This window comes from Schistocerca piceifrons, chromosome 11, assembly GCF_021461385.2.
Source record: "Schistocerca piceifrons isolate TAMUIC-IGC-003096 chromosome 11, iqSchPice1.1, whole genome shotgun sequence".
In the NCBI taxonomy this organism is placed as follows: Eukaryota; Metazoa; Arthropoda; class Insecta; order Orthoptera; family Acrididae; genus Schistocerca; species Schistocerca piceifrons.
The window spans coordinates 18,064,596-18,088,538 of record NC_060148.1 but is presented as its reverse complement, the minus strand read 5'-3'; the positions used below and the strand labels follow the sequence as shown (position 1 = coordinate 18,088,538).

Below are 23,943 nucleotides of genomic sequence, written 5' to 3'. Positions count from 1 at the left end.
GGTGAATAAATTTCGTAACTGTCCATTACAATTACATTTGGAAATGAAAATGATGTTCATTTGCAAAACAACCCAACTTTAGAAATATTGCTGCTAATCACAACACACAAAGTTCACATGCTGGAGTAGAGTAATACACACGACACCTTCTCATCTGTGACATTCCACTTCTTGAATTGCTCGAAAGCAATTTTATTTTTAATTTAAAAACTTAACATTTCCTCTTATATGACGTTCATTACTTGGCATGTGTTCCGGTACCGGAATATATTACACATGTTGAAGGTCTATTTGCACTTGAGATAGTTTACTGCAACAGCCTCTTACACACCAACTGTAAAATAACGAGAAATCAACTATACTGTTCTCATTATATTTGCTTTCCTTTCACGTTTGTCTCGTTTCGTTTTAATTCGTCACTTCCCGTGATGTTACACTGAACAGAAATAAACAAATGAGAAAAGCATGCTTCAGGAACTGCACGTTACAAGTTGAAACGAGATTTTGTTTTGCTGGCTCAGTTACTGGTGACATTGTTTTGTGTTTTTCCAACAAGTGTGCACCAGTAAAAGCACCAGTACTGTACCTTACGAATTTAACCTCAACATTCTGCAGCTAGTTACGTCACGAGCTGTACAAGTAAAATACTGCACGTCTTTGCTACGTGACATACTAGGCGGGGAATCTTACATTTTCCAATCTACGTTAATGCGTGAAAATTGCTCTTACTCCACATAATGCAGTTGCTTTTGTGTTCTGCCAGTTTGCTCTGCAGAAGTTCATCAGCCATATTCTTCTTCTTGCTGCTTCCCTCTCTTCTTGGCTTCGAAAGTTCAGCTAAAAGCACAGCATTGTTGACTTATTCAAGACAAAAATACACAGTACTTGCTATTTTAAACGAACAACGTGGCTACAAATGCCACGAAGTGCAGTCAGCTGTACGCTGTGCGTATCCAATGACGGCCATACTTTCGCAGGCAGTGACACTTCGTGCTGCCGTCCGCAGCTGCTGCCCTCTCGCGCCGCTTTGCTACACTACGTGCAGCCGGCCAGGTGCGGATTCTCCGTCATTAAACGTCGCGCACTTTTCTCCATTGGTCCACCGTAGCAGCGACACTACAGTAACGCAAAAGCAACAAACAGATAAAAGCTAAGGATGAGTTTTTACATTAACGGAAATTGAAGATGATGATTGTCGACTGGATGGGCAGGCAAGGACATAATTAGGGGAGTAAGAATGACGTGGGCTAATCGGTAGTGTTTCCAACACTATACGATCTATCATTTCATTTCATTTTATTTTATTATCGTCCTGTATATCATTTACATGATGTAGGAATTGTCACAGCTAATTTGTCATACTAGTACAAGTACTGCAGACATAATAATGGAATATCACTTTCAAGGCAATTTTTAAAAGTACAAATTAGACACATAAATTAAAATTTTTGGCAATAAATTTACACACAATCTAAGTACTCATCTACGTCATAGAAAGGTTTGCTTAAAAGGTAATTTTTAAGCTCAGTCTTAAATTTTACTTCATCTATTATTGCCTTCATGTACACTGGCAGAGCATTGTAGAGTTTTATTCCAAAATAACTTACATGCTTTTGGGTTTGTGTTGTCCTTACCCTTTCTACATACAAATTCTTACGAGTTCTAGTATTAAAATTATGGCAGTCCTCATTTGTACGTAGATTTTTCATATGTGCTCTTGTACACATAATGCTTTTAAAAATATACAGTGATGGTATTGTGAGTATTTGCAGTTCTTTGAAAAGTGGCCTACAATGAGTTCTTGGAGAGTTATGTATTATGATTCGTATAGCTCTTTTCTGAAATTTGAAGATATCTGCTAAGCTTGATTTACTTTTACCCCACAACACTATGCCGTAAGACACAATGGACTGAAAGTAAGCAAAATACACAAGTCTAGTACAGTCTGTGCTGCATACTCTAAATAATATCCTCAATGCAAAACATGCCGAATTGAGCCTTTGGGATAAGTACTTGAGATGGTCTTTCCAGCTTAAGTTTTGGTCAATGTGCATGCCCAAAAACTTTGTGGATTATACACTCACTATCTTCTTGTCCATTAGTTTTAACTGGAGGTTCATATCTTGAGTTGCTTTGCCGTACTGTATATAATCGTACCAAACCTCCGCTTTGTCCGAAAGGGAAGCACTACGATTGTCTGTTCAGACTTGCAGCAGTGCAAGAACTGTTCAGAATCTGTGTCCACGTGCACACTATGAGTTGCTGTGGTGAGACAGGCATATGCACGAATGAGTCTGAGAACTTAGTTCAGTGGTGGTCTTCTTACACCATTACCACTAGGCCCATCTGTAATCCACTCAATCCATAGACATGAATACACGTTACCGTGCCCCTCAAAGATTGGTATACTGTTAATATTCCGTACTTCACAAATGCTTCCATCCTCTTCGATAATACGTTTCTACTAAATCTCTGTAGTTCAATCAGATTCATAGACACAGACCTAAATTTCCGTGTCTTGCAAAAATTGCAAATCATTTAACACATGAACAGTATGACAATTGCAGGCACCACTTGGTGAATATGAAATATGTAGAATGTGTTACCACAAACATTGGTGAGTATGAAATATTTTCGCCCGAAATAATGAGGAGGTATTGGCGCTTCTAGCAATCCCATTAATAAAATATGTTCAAATAGTTGATATCGCGCAGGAGATGTTTGTTATTTCTGAGATGTTATTGTGAATCTTCCAAATGCGAAATGGGTGAAGTAATATGCGAGAGGCTCTCGATCGCACTTGTTGGTTGGCGTTGCCGACAGATGGCAGGCCAACACGTTGGCTTCGCACTCACGCAAAAACTCCAGAGCGCAAAGCAGAATGCATCTCAACTCACCATGATGCCAACTTCTGACTTTCCAGCAAAACGGCTTATGTGAATTTAAACCCTCATTTATGCAGCATGTTAGATCGGCAACGTTTCACGAATGGGCAGACAGAAAGAGAAGTGTAGGCGGGACAGAGTCTGTAAGGATTCAACGTTCACCTTTTGCATTATAAACAACACACACACAGTACTTGATAGTACATCCCGCAGCAGTCTAGAATTTTTTACATTTATTTAGCAGCTTATGATGTACATCTATGGAGTAAGTCCAAGACATATTTGCTTTGTCAGCTTTCCAATAAACTACATTACTCTTACTGGTTCTAACTATAGTTTTGCTAAGATAACTAATAAATTTTAGTCACAACATTCCTGGAAATTAACATCATAGTTACAAAATTTTAGCCACTGTAAACTGAACGGATTTTATGAGGCATACGTAATTTATGTACCTAAATTACAGAACATTTAATTGCAATAATTCTGTACTATTGGTCCATTATTTTGTATATACGGTATAATCCAGCCACACAGCACATACATATTCTAGATTCTCTTTTGTTTACAGTTATAAAAAAATTTAACAGCAATAATACTGTGGAAAAACGAAATCTTTAGATAAATAAATGCTGTTAAGAAGTTAAGACATTTTACTTTCTCTTTTTGTCTACACTTGTGTACATTTTTTTTTTTTAATGTACTATGCCTGTTTGCTCCAGTTATTTTCGTTTGAAATAAGTTCTGTGATTGAATATAAAGGGGTTCGTGATAGTAGTTATTTGATTGACTGTTTAAACTTATCCTTCGATTTGGCATTAATGATGTGTGCCATGTAACCACTGCTTCTCTCATATTGAGTTGTGTTATGCTGCGGAATTCTTAATTTCTTTCCGTTTCTGTTCTGTAAACATAACTAACTTAGGTACAAGATTCCACACTGCTCACGGTCTTCATCTGAATCAACTCGGAAAGAAGCATGTGAGTAATGAAATCATATAAGTAGCCAATGAGTTAGGCATAGCAAAAATCGAAAGCTCTAAGTCAATACCACTTAGATTTAGGAAAAACTCTTTTTTTAGAGGTGGCAAGGAAGGGCCGAGAGTAACAGGTTTGCCCAGATTCACACTGGACGACCAGATTAAAGATACGAGTAATATAATAAATGTCGGTAACACTAGAAAGAAGAATAGCAGTAATGACGATTGCCCCCATAAAAAAAAAAATTACTCACCAGCTTTGTCTCTCAAGGTAGGTTATCTCAATATTGAAAGTATAAGAGGAAAACAAGTAATTTTAAACGAATTTGCAAATGAGAAATTATTTGATGCGTTATGCTGAAGTGAGCACTGGTGTAAAGGAAATGAAATATCTTTTCATGTACTAGATGATTTCCTCTTAGCAAATAGCTTTAGCACAGAGCATCATATTCATGGGGGTGTATCAATTTACATTAAGAAAGAATTAATAAATGGTGCTAATGAACTAGATCTATGATTTCTGTGCAGTGAGATACATTTTGAAGCCATAGGTGTTTATCAGGATAATTTAAAAATTGCTGTTGTATCTCTTTATAGATCACCAGACGGAAGTCTACTAATATTTTTAGAAAAACTTGAGATTTTACTACATTTCTTTCGTAGTCCTCACTGGAAGAAATATAGTATAGTTATTGATGGTGACATCAATGCTGCATTTGATGTAAACAAAGACGTGCACACCGTAAATGAATTAAAAAACCTGTTAGGACTATTCAACTTCATTTTTACAAACTGCAAACCCACAAGACAGTCTGCTTGTCTCGACAACATACTTACAAATGTCAATAGAGAGTTACTATCTTCAGATGTAGCTGTCTTCGATTTCTCGGACCATGACTCAGTTTGGGTAAAAATAGGTACAGATAGGTGCAATATGGACTATAAGGAGTTTAAAGAGCCTGAAATGGTCATCACAAGACCGATAACACAAGAAAAATTGTCTAATCTCATGGTCTCACTCAGTAATTGTGACTGGTCACAAATGTTTAACAATAATGCCCAGGGCTCTGCCAATACATTGTTTGATAGATTTTTTCATTCTTTCTTAAATATATTCGAGACCAACTGCCCTCAATATAAATGTAAAGTTAACACTAAAAATAACAGTAATAGACATAGGGATAAGAATCCATGGTATACCGCTCAACTAGCCAATATGAAAAGGAGGTTGTTGCTGTATAGAGATTCTTACAGACTTCAGAAAACTGATATGACTAAACAAAGGTACTCAAGAGCACAAGAGGAATATAAGTATGCTTTAAATGAGGCCAAAAAACAACATAATCTAGTCAGCATTGAGTCATCAAAAAATAAATGCAAAAAAAGCATGGACTATAATAAACTCAGTGGCCAAAAGCAAGCAGAAAGCTGTGGTAGAAATTTCAGCAGATCAATTTAATAACTACTGTATAAAATCTGTTTACCAAATGAGGGAAAGCGTTGGGAGGCCGCAAGAAACTATAGCTGATCTCATTAAATATCATAAAGTACACTACACCCTGAAAGACAGATTCCTTTTAACAGATGTCTCACCAGATGTTGTTTGAACTATTGTAAATAATTTAGGCCCTGTGGAAGTGAAGATATATATGGTATTTCTTGTAATATGTTAAAAAAAGATAATTGGACACATAGTATACCCTCTTACTAAATGTATAAACAGATGTTTAATTGAAGGAGTATTCCCAGATGTATTGAAATTATCCAGGGTAATGCCCATTTCCAAGAAAGGAGGGAAAAACTGCCCATCTAGCTATCGCCCAATATCTCTGACACCTATTTTATCTAAAGTTTGGAATCCATCATCAACTCCCAGTTGTGTGATTATCTGACATGTAATAACATTATTACTGTGGTACAATTTGGCTTTAGGAAGGGCAAATCCACAGTCCATGCCATTTACTCCCTAACTTAAAAGGTGCTTAATCCTTATGAAGGAAAAAAACTTTGCTCAGGATAACTTTTGTGATCTTAGCAAAGCCTTCGATTGTGTGGAGCGTATTTCACTCCTCAGCAAACTAGTTTATTATGGAATCACAAACAGTGAAGTTGGCAACATCTTCCAATCCTTTCTCATCAACCATAAACAAATTGTTTGTATTGGTAAACAGAGATCACAGCTAGCTGAAGTTAAGTGCAGTGTGCCACAAGGCTCAGTGTTAGGATCTCTGCTATTTATCCTAAGGACAAATAATCTACCATTTTACATAAATACTTACTGCATTCTCTATGCAGATGATACCACTTTTTTTCAATATCAGCTCAGACATGGATATGCTCCAAACTGTGGCAAATGACGCAATATCGCAGGCATCAGTCTGGTTTTGAGCTAATGGGTTCCTGCTTAATGAGACTAAAACTAAAAAGATTGTATTTAGTTTAAGAGATCTGCCAGTAGCAGATGTCATGGATAGTGTTAAGTTCTTAGGTATTGTTATAGATAATAAATTGACTTGCGAGCCACATATTAAATACATTATACGACTGTCTAGATTAGTGTATTTGTTAAGAAATTTAAAAAAAACTGTGTACCTATAAACCTGTATATTTGCACTGCCCTACTGCATACAAAGAGCAACTTATCAGAATACCAGCGTAGAAGAGATGTACACTCTCATGGAACCAGAAATAGTAGCCATCTTGACATACCTTACTACAGATTATCCGTCACTGAACAGCTACGAGGTGGTGGGTATGAAGATGTTTAACAAACTGCCACTAGGATGGGTAGAAGCTCCATTTGATTTATTTAAAGACAAATTATTCGGTTGGTTAGCTGCAAATCCTTGCTACTCACTTCAGGAATTTTATGACTGTAAAAATCATACTGGTGCCAGTTTGAAGAGTACAGCATAATTTCTTTAACTGAGTAATTTATGTTGCAATGTTATTGTATTTTATGGAAAATCAATAGTGACATATTGATCTTCATGTATATATGCTGCATAACTTGTATATATGTAACTTGACTTTGTCAATTGCTGTAATAGCTAAACGACAATAAAATTTCATTCATTCATTCATACATCTTCATTTTGAATGGATTTATCTTTATGATCCCGAGCAAGGAGCAGAATTTTATATATGTACAAGCTGTAGAAGGTTAGAACGTTATATTTTTTGAAAAGAGGCTTGCAACTATCTCTTGTTCTGTTGTTTCCTATTATTCTAATCGCTCTCTCTTGTAATTTGAATATTTTACTTGCCTCAGTCGAGTGGCCCCAGATTTCTATACCATAGCTCTTTACGGCATCAAAGTTCGAAAAATACACCATGCACACATCATCTTCAGTTATTAGTGGCTTAATTTGTCTTAGAGCAAAAGCGGCACTGCTAAGTTTATTGCTTATATTGGAAATATGATCTTTCCACCCTAAATTGCGCCAAAATGTAATCACATATCAGTTCCAGTATAATATATTTGTCCAATGAATATCCGTTTATCATCTGCATTTCTTCTTGGTGTAGCAATTTTAATGGCGAGTAGTGTACGTTTCAATTCCACAGAGCGAAATACAGTAAAGTGTGATAGAAGAATGGTGTTTGAAGAGGCATCGCACTGCACTTTGACACACACTTAACAGCAAAAGATATGTCTTACATTTCCTCGAATATTTTTGTTTTATATATGAAACCCTTCAGAAAGATTTGCGCTACAAAATGAACATATTTGTGAAAAATTGACTTTTTTTAATATTCGACGTGCTGTCCCCAACGCTGGAGGGGTAGGGGGGAGATGGCGCCACTATAAAGTTTTTGCCACGGCTGGGAAATATCGCAGATCCGGGGCTGCCACAGAGGACAACCAGCCAAGTCTTGTCGTCTCCTCTGTCACCAGACTTTACTTCTGGGCACTGTTAAAGCGGAGAGTAGGTGTCTATACGGAACAAACCCACACACAACTGAAGAACTCGAGACCAGGATCCAGGATGATATCAGTAGCATCACAAAACAAGAACTGACAGGGGTATGTATGAATCTCCTCAAGAATGCCCACAGATGTACTGATATGGGTGGAGGACACTTTCAGCACCTACTGTCAGGTGAGTAATCATATTCAGTACATTACGTCTCATTTTATGTTCATGCATTGACCTTACATGCCAGCTTCAGGTGTCACGCCCTGTACATTAATCGAATTTTTCTGCTGACCTCCGATGAACGAAAATCTGGTATCTGCTTTACTTGCGGCACAACGCAAGTGTTGATTCCATACTACACAGAAGAGACAAAGAAACTGGCGCAGTACACGTGCATAACATTGCATAACAGAGCACGCAGTAGTCCCGCAGTAAGACGTGCCATAGACTCGACTGATGCCTAAACTAGTGCTGGAGAGACTTGACGCCATGAATACTGCAGGGCTGTCCATAAATCAGTAGGAGTACAAGGGGGTGGAGATCTCTTCTCGACACCGCATTGAAAGGCATCCCAGATGTGCTCCATAATGCTCATGTCTGGGGAGTTTGGCGGCCAGCGGAAGTGTTTAAATTCAGAAGACTGTTCCTGGAGCCACTCTGCAGCAATGCTGGGCGTTTGGGGTGTCGCATTGTCCTGTTGGAATTGGCTATGTCCGTTGGAATGCACAATAGACACGAATGGATGAAGGTTATCAGACAGGATGCTTAGGTATGTGCCACCTGCTAGAGTCGAATCTAGACGTATCAGGGGTCCCAACTTCACACGCCCAACGCCATTACAGAGCTTCTACCAGCTTGAACAGTCCCACGCAGACATGCAGGATCCATGGATTCCTGAGGTTGTCTCCATACCTGTACACGTCTATCTGCTCGATACAATTTGAAAAGAGACTCGTCTGACCAGGCAACTTGTTTCCGGTCATCAACAGTCCAATGTCGGTGTTGACCGGCCCAGGTGAGGCATAGAGCTTTGTGTCGTGCAGTCACCAACCATACGCGAGTGCGCCTTTGGTTCTGAAAGCCCATATCAATGATGTTTCGTTGAATGGTTCGCACGCTGACACTTGTTGATGGCCCAGCATCAAAATCTGCAGCAATTTGCGAAAGGGTTGAAATTCTGTCACTTTGAGCGCTCCTCTTCTGACATCATTTGTCCTATTCTCGCAAGATCTTTTTCCGGCAGCAACGATGTCGGAGATTTGATGTTTTACTGGATTTCTGTAATTCCTGGTACACTCGTAAAATAGTCGTAGGCGTACAAAGGGGCCGTAAGAGTACAAAGGGGTGGAGATATCTTCTCGACACCGCATTGAAAGGCATCCCAGATGTGCTCCATAATGTTCATGTCTGGGGAGTTTGGCGGCCAGCGGAAGTGTTTAAATTCAGAAGACTGTTCCTGGAGCCACTCTGCAGCAATGCTGGGCGTTTGGGGTGTCGCATTGTCCTGTTGGAATTGCCCAAGTCCGACGGAATGCGGAATGGACACGGATGGATGCAGGTGATCAGACAGGATGCTAATGTGTGTGCCACCTGTCAGAGTCGTATCTAGACGTATCAGGGGTCCCGTATCACTGCAACTACACACCTTCCACACCATCACAGAGCCTCCACCAGCTTGAACAGTCCCATGCTGACATGCAGGGTCCATGGAGTCGTGAGGTTGTCTCCATACCCGTAGACGTCCATCAGCTCGATTCAATTTGAAACGAGACTCGTCCGACCAGGCACCATGTTTTCAGCCATCAACAGTCCGATGTCGGTGTTGACAGGCCCAGGCTATGCGTAAGACTTTGTGTCGTGCAGTCATCGAGGGTACACGAGTGGTTCTTCGGCTCCGAAAGTCCATATCGATGATGTTTCATTGAATGGTTCGCACGCTGACACTTGATGGCAGGGCCGGCCGGGTGGACGAGCGGTTCTAGGCGCTACAGTCTGGATCCGCGCGACCGCTACGGTCGCAGGTTCGAATCCTGCCTCGGGCATGGATGTGTGTGATGTCCTTAGGTTAGTTAGGTTTAAGTAGTTCTAAGTTCTAGGGGACTGATGACCTCAGAAGTTGAGTCCCATAGTGCTCAGAACCATTTTTGAACTTGATGGCACAGCACTGTAATCTGCAGCAATTTGCGGAAGGGTTTCACTCCTCTCTCGTTGAACGATTCTCTTCAGTCGTCATTGGTCCAGTTCTTGCAGGATCTTTTTCCGACCGGAGCGATGTCGGAGATTTGATGTTTTAACGGATTCCTGTAATTCACGGTACACTCGTAAAATCGTCATACGGGAAAATCTCCGCTTCATCCCTACCTCGGAGATGCTGTGTCCAATCGCTCGTACACTACGTTCAGACTCACTTAAATCTTGATAACCTGCCATTGTAGCAGCAGCAACCGATCTAACAACTTCGCCAGACACTTGTTGTCTTATACAGGCGTTGTCGACCGCAGAGACGCATTCTGCCTGTTTACATATCTCTGTATTTGAATACACATGCCTATTCCAGTTTCTCTGACGCTTCAGTCTATGTTCATGTGTTGACTTTATGGGCCGGTTTTACGTGCCGCGCCGGCCGCTGTGGCCGAGTAGTTCTCGGCGCTTCAGTCCGGAACCGCACTGCTGCTATGGTCGCAGGTTCGAATTCTGCCTCGGGCATGGGTGTGTGTGATGTCCTTAGGTTAGCTAGGTTTAAGTAGTTCTAAGTCTAGGAGACTGATGACCTCAGATGTTAAGTCCCATAGTTCTTGGAGCCGTTTGAACCTTTTTCTATTTTTTTTTTACAGGCCGCGCCCTGTACATTAATCGCATTTTTCTGGTATAATATCTGCTGCGCCTGCGACAGAACGCATGTATTGATTCCATTTTATATCCCAGCAATTTGTTAATCATTCGGTAGGTGATCAATATGTCAAATTTCCCCCTGCCTGTCAAATTATTTGGCAGTGTGCTACCTCGTTTCAGATCTCTGTTAACGTGTTTGAGAAAAATTTGGACTGAAAGGCTGCTTGACCAACAAGTTCGTCCATTTACACATGCGTTTGTCGAATAGCCAGTTGCTTGCCAGACTATTACCAATAAAGAGTTCTATTTATGCATCAGCTGCAACTGTAGAAGTCCATTTTTTAAATGGTTCAAATGGCTCTGAGCACTATGGGACTTAACATCTGAGGTCATCAGTCCCCTAGAACTTAGAACTACTTAAAGCTAACTAACCTAAGGACATCACATACATGCTCGAGGCAGGATTCGAACCTGCGACCGTAGCAGTTGCGCGGTTCCGGACTGAAGCGCCTAGAACCGCTCGGCCACCGCGGTCGGCCTCCATTTTTTAAGATGAAGAAGCTGTGCAACAGTTGCTTAATCCACAAACTTTTATTGTGTGCACGATCGTTTTCGAAACAGTTGTAGTTCCGTCATCTGGTGTAACAAAAAAACATCGCTTAACACTCCAGAGGTCATCGTCACATCAATGGTATCGTGGAAATACAGGTCAAAAAGATAAAAGTCTCATAAATTAGATAAAAACTGTTCCTCAATGTTGCGCGATGGGAAGACCAGATGATAAGGAACTTGTAAGTGTTCCCAAACCGGCCTTGTACGCAATAAGATATTGTCGATTAAGCAACTGATGTGCAGTTTCCTCAATTTACGAAATATTATCTATAACTCTGAGATATGTGGCAACTGGAGCAGATACTGATCGTTTAGAGTTTCACTGGTACCAAGTAACTTCTCGACACGATACGCACAATATTGCAGCTGCTTGAGAAGTGGGGTTAAGTTTGACAAACACGGCTGGTGCATATACGCGCTCTTTTGACAAAACCTTCGATAGCTAACGCCGAATTTGACAAACAAGTTTGATCATTTACAGGGACCTTTACAGTCACGTGCACTGTTACCTTAGAAAAATACATTTTTTGATTTCATTAAGTACAAATGAACGTATCCGTTAGGACAGTGCTGCGAAATAGGACGTTAGTGGTGCTATGGCAGCAGACGACCGACGCGAGTCCCTTTGCTAACGTCACGACATCGCCTGCAGCGCATCTCCTGGGCTCGAGACCATACCGGTTGAACGCTAGACCACTGTAAAACTGTGGTCTCGTCAGATGACTCCCGATTTCAGTTGGCAAGTGCTGATGGGAGGGTTTAGGAAAAGCAAAGGGACGAGAGAGGCAATTCTGACGTTACGGCTAGTAATGGAAGCAAGGCTAAAGAAAAATCAAGACACTTTCATAGGATTTGTCGACCTGGAAAAAGCGTTCGACAATATAAAATGGTGCAAGCTGTTCGAGATTCTGAAAAAAGTAGGGGTAAGCTATAGGGAGAGACGGGTCATATACAATATGTACAACAACCAAGAGGGAATAATAAGAGTGGACGATCAAGAACGAAGTGCTCGTATTAAGAAGGGTGTAAGACAAGGCTGTAGCCTTTCGCCCCTACTCTTCAATCTGTACATCGAGGAAGCAGTGATGGAAATAAAAGAAAGGTTCAGGAGTGGAATTAAAATACAAGGTGAAAGGATATCAATGATACGATTCGCTGATGACATTGCTATCCTGAGTGAAAGTGAAGAATTAAATGATCTGCTGAACGGAATGAACAGTCTAATGAGTACACAGTATGGTTTGAGAGTAAATCGGAGAAAGACGAAGGTAATGAGAAGTAGTAGAAATGGGAACAGCGAGGAAGTTAACATCAGGATTGATGTCACGAAGTCAATGAAGTTAAGGAATTCTTCTACCTAGGCAGTAAAATAACCAATGACGGACGGAGCAAGGAGGACATCAAAAGCAGACTCGCTATGGCAAAAAAGGCATTTCTGGCCAGGATAAGTCTACCAATATCAAATACCGGCCTTAATTTGAGGAAGAAATTTCTGAGGATGTATGCCTGGAGTACAGCATTGTATGGTAGTGAAACATGGACTGTGGGAAAACCGGAACAGAGGAGAATCGAAGCATTTGAGATGTGGTGCTATAGACGAATATTGAAAATTAGGTGGATTGATAAAGTAAGGAATGAGGAGGTTCTACGCAGAATCGGAGAGGAAAGGAATATGTAGAAAACACTGATAAGGAGAAGGGATAGGATGATAGGACATCTGCTAAGGCGTGAGGGAATGACTTTCATGGTACTAGAGGGAGCTGTAGACGGCAAAAAATGTAGAGGAAAACAGAGATTGGTATACGTCAAGCAAATAATTGAGGACGTAGGTTGCAAGTGTTACTCTGAGATGAAGAGGTTACCACAGGAAAGGAATTCGTGGCGGGCCGCATCAAACCAGTCAGTAGACTGATGACCAAAAAAAGATGGGAGGGTTCGAGTGTGGCGCAGAATCCACGAAGCCGTGTACCCAAGTGGTCAACAACGCACTGAGCAAGCTGGTGGAGGCTCCATAACGCCGGCCGGGGTGGCCGAGCGGTTCTAGGCGCTACAGTCTGGAACAACGCGACCGCTACGGTCGCAGGTTCGAATCCTGCCTCGGGCACGGGTGTGTGTGATGTCCTTAGGTTAGTTAGGTTTAAGTAGTTCTAGGTTCTAGAGGACGATGAGCTCAGAAGTTAAGTCCCATAGTGCTCACAGCGATTTGAGCCCTTTTTGAACCAAGCTCCATAACGGTGTGGGCTGTGTTTCCATCGAACGGACTGCTTCTTTCGTTCCAACTGAACCGATCATTGAGTGGAAGTGGGTATGTCCGGCTACATCCAGACCTTCTGCAGCCGTTCATATTCCCAAACAAGGATGGGGAGATCTGGGTGAAGATCTTAATTTGCCGGATATAGACTGGAAGGCTCAAACGTTTATAACTGGTGGTAGGGACAAAGAATCCAGTGAAATTTTTTTAAGTGCTTTATCTGAAAACTACCTTGACCATATTAGAACAAATAAACCCGTGGTCACAAATATTAAGTCAAAATTGACCAGGTTTCGACGCTACTATGAGCGTCGTCTTCAGAATTAAACTAACTGTTCTAAAACATATTAGGTATGTAATACATTAATAAAAGTAAAGTTTGTATTGACCGGAAAAAGATGCAGTACTTACAAGTCACATTTAAAAAAAATCTAAGCCGGAAAGGCGACGTCATTAAAAGTTGTAAATAAGATGGCGAGCCGCTAAGGGCTGCTCCTACTTTAGTGAACAAGGGTTGCAACAAGAGTCGTTCCCGTACGCAGTTGATGGCCGTTGGTAATCGCAACAGCGAATACGTTTCATGTACACTACTGGCCATTAAAATTGCTAATCCACGAAGAACACGTGCTACAGACGCGAAATTTAACCGACAGGAAGAAGATGCTGGCGACACCTACAACGTGCTGACATGAGGAAAGTTTCCATCCGATTTCTCATACACAAACAGCAGTTGACCGGCGTTTCCTGGTGAAACGTTGTTGTGATGCCTCGTGTAAGGAGGAGAAATGCGTACCATCACGTATCCGACTTTGATAAAGGTCGGATTGTAGCCTATTGCGATTGTGGTTTATCGTATCGCGACATTGCTGCTCGCGTTGGTCGAGATCCAATGACTGTTAACAGAATATGTAATCGGTGGGTTCAGGAGGGTAATACGGAACGCCGTGCTGGATCCCAACAGCCTCTTATCACTAAGTTCGACGACGTCTGCAGTAGCACGGACTATCAGCTCGGAGACCGTGGCTGCGGTTACCCTTGACGCTGCATCACAGATAGGAGCGCCTGCGATGGTGTACTCAACGACGAAATGGGAGCACGAATGGCAAAACGTCATTTTTTCGGATGAATCCAGGTTCTGTTTACAGCATCACGATGGTCGCATCCGTGATTGGCGACATCGCGGTGAACGCACATTGGAAGCGTGTATTCGTCATCGCCATACTGGCATATCACCCGGCGTGATGTTATGGGGTGCCATCGGTTACACGTCTCAGTCAGCTCTTGTTCGCATTGCCGGCACTTTGAACAGTGGACGTTACATTCCAGATGTGGTACGACCTGTCGCTCTACCCTTCATTCGATCCCTGCAAAACGCTACATTTCAGCAGGATAATGCACGACCGTATGTAGCAGGTCCTGTACGGGCCTTTCTGGATACAGAAAATGTTCGACTGCTGCCCTGGCCAGCACATTCTCCAGATCTCTCACCAATTGTAAACACCTGGTCAATGGTGGCCGAGCAACTGGCTCGTCACAATACGCCAGTCACTACTCTTGATGAACTGTGGTATCGTGTTGAAGCTGCATGGGCAGCTGTACCTGTACATGCCATGCAAGCTCTGTTTGACTCAATGCCCAGGCGTGTCAAGGCCGTTATTACGGCCAGAGGTGGTTGTTCTGGGTAGTGATTTCTCAGGATCTATGCACCCAAATTGCGTGAAAATGTAATCACATGTCAGTTCTAGTATAATATATTTGTCCAACGAATACCCGTTTATCATCTCCATTTCTTCTTGGTGTAGCAATTTTAGTGGCCAGTAGTGTAGTTTTCACTTAATATATGACTACAGTTTTTTGTTTTGTTTATTCTTTTGTCAAGAACAATGCCCAGTTCAGTAACCTGTTAGCCATTAGCCTCCGGGATTATATCTTCTGCCTGCACAGTGTTTTCAGATCGTGAGAAGGACAGACGATTCACCGTGAGGATAGTGACTAAGGAAGTACGGAATATTATAAAATCATGTGATCTAGAAGCAAGACAGGAAAAGTGTGGTGTCACCGCCAGACACCACACTTGCTAGGTGGTAGCCTTTAAATCGGCCGCGGTCCATTAGTATACGATGGACCCGCGTGTCGCCACTATCAGTGATTGCAGACCGAGCGCCGCCACACGGCAGGTCTAGAGAGACTTACTAACACTCGCCACAGTTGTACAGCCGACGTTGCTAGCCATGGTTCACTGAGAATTACGCTCTCATTTGCCGAGACGATAGTTAGCATAGCCTTCAGCTAAGTCAATTGCTACGACCTAGCAAGGCGCCATTTATCTTTTGCTATGTATCTAATGAAGCATGTACAGTAACAAGACCAATGTTCACCAATTGTGGATTAAAGTTAAGTATTCCAGAAGCTACGTACTTTTCTTTATAGCATTCATTACGTATCCTGTTTCAGACCTCACGCCAGCCTGCGTGAGTTTAAGCGCGTGCCTTTCGGTTACCCGTCACTGTGGGCTGGCTGTCTTGTCAGTCGACAACAAAACGTATAACAAGGTCATGTACTTCCTGCCTGTTATCTTCCGGTCTGTTGGAAAATGTCGAAGAGGCGCACTTTCCACAGATTCGACCCCTCCGTGCTCCTGGTAAAAAGCATCCATGATATGAAGTACATAAGTTTCAGTATCATTACTTGGATATAAATGTAATAAGAGACATTATACGAGGCGTGTTTTTTAGGGAAGTGCCGTTTTGAAATTAAAATAAAAAGACGTGCAAAGATATCTCACTAATTATATTTTTACATCAAAGCCTGTACCTTAATCTACGCACTGACGCCAATACAGTCTGATTCTTCCTTGTTTACGCTGTGTACTGAGTGTTTAAGATGCCTCCGATAATCGTGAGTCCCGCCAACTGTGAAGTACGGGCTCTTATAAGATTTCTTAGAGCTAAAGGCCTAAAAACAATCGATAGTCATCGTGAGATCTGTGCAGTTTACGGAGAAAACATTACGAGTGATGGAATGGTAAGAAAGTGGGTGAGAGCATTTAAAGATGGCCGCACAAATGTGCACGATGAACAACGGAGTGGGCGTCCTTCGGTTGTTAGTGTGTTTGGTGCAGGAAGTGGACAGTAAGGTGAGAGAAAACAGGCGTTTTACGATTTCCTCCTTGCGGGATGACTTTCCTAATGTTTCTCGTAGTGTTTTGTATGGCATTGTGACCGAGCACTTGAATTACCGAAAATTGTGCGCACGTTGGGTACCTAGAATGTTGACGGATGTGCGCAAAACCAACGTTTAGACAGTGCATTGACTTTCCTTGAGCGGTACCACAACGACGGCGATGATTTCTTAAGCCAAATTGTTACGGGCGATGAAACGTGGGTGGGCTACGTCACACCAGAATCAAAGCAACAGTCCGTGGCGTCAATCAACTAATTACAGAACAGCGTACAAAAATGAAGAAATCTACATCTACATCCATACTCCGCAAGCCACCTGACGGTGTGTGGGGGAGGGTACCTTGAGTACCTCTATCGGTTCTCCCTTCTATTCCAGTCTCGTATTGTTCGTGGAAAGAAGGATTGTCGGTATGCCTTTGTGTGGCCTCTAATCTCTTTGATTTTATCCTCACGGTCTCTTCGCGAGATATACGTAGGAGGGAGCAATATACTGCTTGACTCCTCGGTGAAGGTATGTTCTCGAAACTTTAACAAAAGCCCGTACCGAGCTACTGAGCGTCTCTAAATGGTTCAAATGGCTCTGAGCACTATGGGACTCAACTGCTGAGGTCATTAGTCCCCTAGAACTTAGAACTAGTTAAACCTAACTAACCTAAGGACATCACAAACATCCATGCCCGAGGCAGGATTCGAACCTGCGACCGTAGCGGTCTTGCGGTTCCAGACTGCAGCGCCTTTAACCGCACGGCCACTTCGGCCGGCTGAGCGTCTCTCCTGCAGAGTCTTCCACTGGAGTTTATCTATCATCTCCGTAACGCTTTCGCGATTACTAAATGATCCTGTAACGAAGCGCGCTGCTCTCCGTTGGATCTTCTCTATCTCTTCTATCTACCCTATCTGGTATGGATCCCACACTGCTGAGCAGTATTCAAGCAGTGGGCGAACAAGCGTACTGTAACCGACTTCCTTTGTTTTCGGATTACATTTCCTTAGGATTCTTCCAATGAATCTCAGTCTGGCATCCGCTTTACCGACGATCAACTTTATATGATCATTCCATCTTCCAGTTGCTGACCTGCTATTTTGTAGCTAAATGATAAGGGAACTATCTTTCTATGTATTCGCAGCACATTACACTTGTCTACATTGAGATTCAATTGCCAATCCCTGCACCATGCGTCAATTCGCTGCAGATCCTCCTGCATTTCAGTACAATTTTCCATTGTTACAACATCTCGATACACCACAGCATCATCCGCAAAAAGCCTCAGTGAACTTCCAATGTCATCCAAGGGTCATTTATGTATATTGTGAATAGCAACAGTCCTATGACACTCCCCTGTGGCACACCTGAAATCACTCTTACTTCGGAAGACTTCTCTTCATTGAGAATGACATGCTGTGTTCTGTTATCTAGGAGCTCTTCAATCCAATCACACAATTGGTCTGATAGTCCATATGCTCTTACTTTGTTCATTAAACGACTGTGGGGAACTGTATTATTCCGGAAGAGCGGTATTATTCCTGAAAAGGCGTGTTGATTCGATAAATTTAATTTGTTGAAACGTATTGCTGACAAAGGCTGATCTACTTACATGACAACGTTTTGCAAACAATGTGAAGTCCCGCTCACAATGCTTGTCCGTTCTCTTTTGGAATTCTGCTGCACTGCGTGGGATCGTTACCAGATAGGATTAATGGAGTAAATCGAAAAAGTTCAAAGAAGGGCAGCACGTTTTGTATTATCACGAAATATGGGAGAGAGTGTCACTGAAATGATACAAGATATGGTCTGGACATCATTAAAAGAAAGGCGTTTTTCGTTGCTACGGAATCTTCTCACGGAATTCCAATCACCAACTTTCTCCTCCGAATGCGAAAATATTTTGTATACACCGACCTACATAGGGAGAAACCATCACCACGATAAAATAAGGGAAATCAGAGCTCGTACGGTTCTTTCCGGGTGCTATACGAGATTAGAATAATAGAGAATTGTGAAGGTGGTTCGATGAATCCTCGGCCAGGCATTTAGATGTCATTTGCAGAGTATCCACTAGATGTAGATATCTACGAGAAAATTCGCGGCCATTCTAGTGATCTCGGTACGTCGTTATTCTGTCTCTATTTGTTCGAGAAAAGTTGTGTATATTCTACTGTTTTGTGATTAAAAAGAGACTAATGGGAGAGATTCTTGAGCACAAGCAAACGAGCATAAACGTCCTTAATGCTCTAGATTCTGTTATGCAACCGTTGTCTGTTTGTCCCAGATATGGCTATCCTACTTTGCACACGCTGTACAAAATATTTGCTTGTCTACATTAGGATGTCCATTTCATTTTCATTGAAAAAGGGGACATTTAAAATAAATTTGAGAAAAACCTGGGACAATGAAGAAAAAAAAGCGGGACATAAATATTGCATTGACTAAATTTAATACACATACAAGTTTACCTTTACAACGTGCACTCAGATGACCCCAAATCACTTTTTACAATTATTCTGCCACACTATCACCGTGCTTCTCACTTTTATGTACTTTATCAAGAAGTGCAATTTCGTTGAAATTGTCTCATACAAGTCAGTACACGATACACCATTAAAGTGTGTTTTGACAAGGACCAAGGCCCTCACTGTTTCAACTTTCATTCTGTTTTTTTTTTTTTTCATCTGACCACAAAGAGTTCACTAACGAAAACACGCGTTCCACGGCAGCATTTGACCCAGGAATTGCCAGACAAAACTCCACCAAATGAATCATGTTTTCATGTTAATGATTGTACTTTTGAACTAAGCAAATATTTTACACCACGTTGCACTAACACTTTCTTTGTCTACTTCTTCACTTTTTATGAAGTTCTGTACACATGAAAATTCATCAAACAGTTCGTCTTTATCAACAAGAAAATTTGGTACAATACTTTTAACAAAAACACAACAGTCCTGAATATCCTTACATTGTAGCTGTTCCTTTTCATTATTAACCCAGTCAAATGCTTTAAAAGGTATGAGAAAAGGTAAACATCATTCTTTAATATACTCAGTGCAAGAGTCATAGCCAGCCGGTGTGGCCGTGCGGTCTAGGCGCTTCAGTCTGGAACCGCGTGACCGCTCTGGTCGCAGGTTTGAGTCCTGCCTCGGGCATGGATGTGTGTGATGTCCTTAGGTTAGTTAGGTTTAAGTAGCACTAAGTTCTAGGGGACTGATGACCACAGATGTTTAGTCCCATAGTGCTCAGAGCCATTTGAACCATTTTTTTGCAAGAGTCATAGAAGATGTCAGCACAAATATGAAATTATTCTGCAGTAATTTCACCCTCTTCTTCCAGCTTTCTTACAGTCTCATGTACAAAGGACGTGAGAAATCTTTCAGATTTTCTACATTGTAATTTGCCCAATAATGTGTTTATTTCTTGATAAACTTCCACTATTGTGATTTCTTGTTTCTCAATACATTTAATTGTTGTGGAGATTGGTTTTAGTTGGCTAACAAGAAAATGTAGAAGATCAATAGACACAAGGTTATCAACAAATTATTTAAGGATAACAGGACACTTTTCAAGGGAAATGGAATATGATTTCAAAGCAGGAAACATCTCTACAATTCATTCCAATGCTGGTAGCAGAGATAGCCAAATTGTCTTGCTGTGCCCAAGTACAGTTTTGTATTCAGTTTCAGTAAACTTACAGAATTACTTCAGAGATTCAACCCTTACTGTATATATGTGGAAATGCTGGTAGATTTTGTTTAGAATTAATTGACAGTCGATGGGTAGGCAATCTGAGCCAATTGGTAAGGAATTGTGCACCACATGTGCTGGACAGCCAACAGCTACTATATTATTCACTGTGTTCTGTTGCAGTTTATAGAACAAATTGTTTTTTGCTTTCCTCTGCTCACCACCAAAATTGGTGTTAGTGATGTCTGCAGAAACTGCAATCACATTTCCCTCAAGATCATATTTCTTTTAAACCTCCAGCACATAATTCTGAAGTAAATCTGAAGTTTACCCAGCTAAATTAACCAATTCGAGCACTTTCACCGTGATGCCACTTTCAGGGTGAAAATACCTTATAAGGAGAGGAACCAACTTCAAACCCAGATGATTCGATGTATCAATCATTACAGAAATGAATCGAGCACTTTTCAGTTCATTTAAAACCTGCTGAGCTGCATATGGTGCAAAAACATTTGAAATTATTGCATTACATTTTGTGTGTCCACATGTGAATTTAGGATTGAAAATTTTTTTAACAACTGCTGTAGTACAGTCCATTGACTTGAAGCTATGGTTACGCATTGGACTGCGGTATGCAAACGTAGCGTCTTGTGCTGCCAACTGCCTATCCATTTCTGTTACTGATTTTAAGTTTACATAGCAGTCACTCACGCATTTATTTGCTCTTTTCGTTTGATCACCCATGCGATGTTTCTTAGTCTTAATGTGATTCGCAATGTCAGACCTTCCACCATGACCAATAGCAAATTTTGATCTGCACAACGTACATTCTACAGTTTCTCCACTACCACTGATAAAAGGAAACTTGGTTTTTATACTGCTGTTAAAATTAGACTTTCGTTTTGGCATAATGAAACAGTGATTGCACAGTGAAAAACGTTAATAGTGTGGTGACGAAAGCCAGAGAGCAAGTATCAGTGGTGTAGAGTATCTCTGGACGGATTCAGTGGATCGATTTAGAAGAGAAGAATCTTCGTTGTTATTCGTAACCTATAGTGCGTTTAAAATTACTTGCGAATTTTGACAGTTCGGTACATGTTTGGGGTATGCTGAAAGTCATCACACGCTTCCTGGCGTAAATAATTGAGCAGTTAATAGCAAGTCAAACAACCAGTAGAGTAAAATACTCTAGCCAAGCGGAATCATAAAAAAAACGGGACATATGAGCGTCCCCCAAAAAAACTTTCGGGACAGCGGGACATTTTGGTAAAAAACGGGACTATCCCGGGAAAAACGGGACAAATGGACAGCCTAGTCTACATGCGTCTGTTGCTACAGTAGAAAGAAGTTTTTTCAACATTGCGGCGTGCAGAGACATGGCTGAGGTCGACAATGAAGGGGGATCGACTTAATAGCTTAGCTCTGTTCAACACTCAGCCTGTCACTGATTGTTCTATTGACGATGTAATAAACCAGTTCGACAGGAAGGATAGGCGCATAGAATTCATCATTTAAGGAAGAGAATCAAAACTGCAACTTTTTTATATCATAAGATAGCATTGTCTTGTATATGTGTATAATCAGTTTAAATAAAACTTTCCTAAACTTTGCATTTGACTTGATTTTTTATTACGGTAAAAGTAAAGGTAGCTCAAGATACCTTTAGCGCCCCCTCGATGTTTTTCTGTATCCGCCATTGCAGTCATGCGGCCATATGGCTATCAACGTTAGATGACAAAGGCATAGGATTCACACCTCAGCCAATTAGCACCAGATATCCGTAAATTAAACATACGAACCTACCTCGTGAATCACGTCACCTATTACAGAAAAACCGATCAAAATCCCTACCACAGTTACTGATATTTTTGACAGATTGCAAGTGTGATGTAAGTTTGTAATGGCAAAAAATGTTTTTTTACATGATATAATTATAGTTTAACAATTTTCGAATTTTTCCCTTTACTTGTACAGCTAAACCTTGCTTCTTCCCAAAACTAATGATTCCAGATCAAGCGGAAGTGCCCTATAGGTTTTGATGGTGAGTTTGACAAATATCAAAATATGTGACATTGCTGTTGTTGTGGTCTTCATTCCAGAGACTGGTTTGATGCAGCTCTCTATGATACTCTATCCTGTGCAAGCTTCTTCATCTCCCAGTACCCACTGCAACCTACATCCTTCTGAATCTGCTTAGTGTATTCATCTCTTGGTCTCCCTCTAAGGTTTTTACCCTTCACGCTGCCCTCCAGTGCTAAATTTGTGATCCCTTGATGTCTCAGAATATGCCCTACCAACCGATCCCTTTTCCTAGTCAAATTGTGCCACAAATTTCTCTTCTCTCCAATTCCATTCAATACCTCTTCATTAGTTATGTGATCTACCCATCTAATCTTCAGTATTCTTCTGTAGCACCACATTTCGAAAGCTTCTATTCTCTTCTTGTCTAAACTGTTTATCGTCCACGTTTCACTTCCATACATGGCTACACTCCATACAAATACTTTCAGAAACGACTTCCTGACACTTAAACCTATATTCGATGTTAGCAAATTTCTCTTCTTCAGAAACGCTTTCCTTGCTATTGCCAGTCTACATTTTATATCCTCTCTAATTCGCCATCATCAGTTATTTTGCTCCCCAAATAGCAAAACTCCTTTACTGCTTTAAGTGTCTCATTTCCTAATCTAATTCCCTTAGCATCACCCGATTTAATTCGACTACATTCCATTATCCTCGTTTTGCTTTTGCTGTCTCTGACAGAACTACAATGTCATCGGCGAACCTCAAAGTTTTTATTTCTTCTACACGAATTTTAATTCCTACTCCAAATTTTTCTTTTGTTTCCTTTACTGCTTCGTCAATATTTGGATTGAATAACATCGGGAATAGGCTACAACCCTGTCTCACTCCCTTCCCAACTACTGCTTCCCTTTCATGTCCCACGACTCTCATAACTGCCATTTAGTTTCTGTACAATAAATGGCAGTATCTTTTGATTAAACGGTGTTAGGAGCTTAAAATTTTAACACTGCCAATGGACCGTAGACCGTAGTGTGTCATACGAATTTCAACCTGATACGTCTGTCCATTTCTCAGAAAAAGAGGTCTTAACAGTCAGATAGACAAACGGATAGCACAATGATAAGAGTTCTCACTTTACCGATTGGCTTAACGAACCTTAAAAACTCTCTCTCTCTCTCTCTCTCTCTCTCTCTCTATCTCTCTCTCTCACGCACACATACACACAAACCTAATCTATTGTTTTCCCTCTATATTTCCACACCATCCCCACCCTTCACCCAATCGAGATAGCTCGGTCAGCGTACTGCGTAGTACCTTAAAATGCATCTCTCAGATAACAAGACGTGCGGAATTCACTGATAAAGAGATAAGACCATTTCAAGTACCTTTTCAGACTTAATAACGTGGAAAAAGAGTCCACTTCCTTATGATGGACGGCGAATTGTCAACACCACGATAGCTAACATCCAGGGTTTCACAACGCTCCGTCTAGTCGATGGTCACAAAGTGTCCGCACAATCAGTGTCTGATGATCAGACTGTTCTTTAGAGGAAAGGTGTTGTTTTTGATTAGTCGTA

General features: G+C 41.2%; 1 long non-coding RNA gene across 1 annotated transcript in view; it reads right to left on the bottom strand.

The window, feature by feature from the left end:
• The window catches only part of LOC124720309, a 29,580-nt gene extending 28,594 nt beyond the window's left edge, over positions 1–986 (bottom strand). Inside the window, exon 1 of the long non-coding RNA XR_007006124.1 lies at positions 730–986. This is a non-coding gene — a long non-coding RNA (uncharacterized LOC124720309). The remainder of the gene's footprint in view (positions 1–729) is intronic.
• Between the last annotated feature and the right edge of the window lie 22,957 nt (positions 987–23,943).